This window comes from Grammomys surdaster, unplaced genomic scaffold (assembly GCF_004785775.1).
Source record: "Grammomys surdaster isolate TR1022 unplaced genomic scaffold, NIH_TR_1.0 126679, whole genome shotgun sequence".
Lineage (NCBI taxonomy): Eukaryota > Metazoa > Chordata > Mammalia > Rodentia > Muridae > Grammomys > Grammomys surdaster.
Window position 1 is genome coordinate 4,172,786 of NW_021621467.1, and position 1,242 is coordinate 4,174,027.

Below are 1,242 nucleotides of genomic sequence, written 5' to 3' on the forward strand. Positions count from 1 at the left end.
CTTTCTTGTGTATGTAGAACCCGGCAGTGTTGAAAGCCTCCTACACCACTGCCTCAGCCTATTTTCCCACACTCATCTTTGGGCCATAGTCCCAGGCATGGTTCTTCTAGTCTCCAGCTTGCTCCCTGATCTATGGCACCAGACTGGTGGCTGTCTCAGACTAGCTCCCTGTCCAGGCCCCCTTGTGGTTGTCTCAGGAGTGCTATTTTCAGGGAATGTTCATTTGCTAAGCTACTAATAATTCAAATGTTCATAGGCCAGAACACTAAGTATGAACATAGTTTCTCTCCTTCTGCCACCTATGGATGCACATGGCACAGCACAGCCACACCTGCAATACCTTTAAGGGTATTAGAAACATCTTATTAGGAGTTTATTGTTCTCTATAGGCCACTGAGATCAGAAAGAGCCAATGATATTTTGATTAATCAGTTGTCATCTGAGTGGTCAAAGTGACAATGGTTTAGAGTGTCCAGGGTTCTTGGGTTACAAGTCATAGAAAGTGGAGAGGATTTCTTTGTCTCTGATGCTAGACAAATGATTACCTTTGGGTAGCCAATTCTGATTACTCTCCCAGCTGTAATAGAAATTAGAAATTGAATTAATACGGGATAGATCAGAGGATGTTGCTTACTTCCAGGAATAGGAAAGAAGGCTTCTGTTTTGGGCCTGAACAAGGCCATAAGGACCTGGCCTGCACATAGTGGGAAAAGGAAAACACCCTTTTCTCCTTTGTGTACTAAAATACAGTTCTTCTGAAAAGAATGTTCATATCTATTTTGTGATAATTCCTTTGGTTACTTTTTTTTTCATCTCATTTCCTTTTTTCCCTCTCTTTCTGTAAATTACACTTTGTCTTATTTAGGATTTTATTGCTGTGAAGAGACACAATGACCAAGGCAATTCTTTTAAATGAAAACATTTAATTGAAGTTGGCTTACAGTTTTCCAGATTCAGTCCATTATCCTCATGGGAGGAAGCATGACAGTAATCAGGCAGACATAGTGCTAGAAGAGTTGAGAGTTTTACATCTTGATCTACAGGTAGCAGAAGAGGTCTCTCTCCCTGTCCCTCTCCCTCTCCCTGTCCCTGTCCCTCTCCCTCTCCCTCTCCCATTTCTCCTCTCCCTCTCCCTCTCCCTGTCCCTGTCCCTGTCCCTGTCCCTCTCCCTCTCCCTTTCCCTCTCTCTCCCTCTCCTTCTCCCTCTCTCATTTCTCCTCTCCCTCTCCCTCTCCCTCTCCC

General features: G+C 44.0%; 1 non-coding gene across 1 annotated transcript; it reads right to left on the reverse strand.

The window, feature by feature from the left end:
• Positions 1 to 222: 222 nt before the first annotated feature.
• Positions 223 to 353, reverse strand: LOC114615468. The gene has a single exon (XR_003710475.1). It is a non-coding gene; the product is annotated as a small nucleolar RNA SNORA17 (small nucleolar RNA).
• Positions 354 to 1,242: the final 889 nt, after the last annotated feature.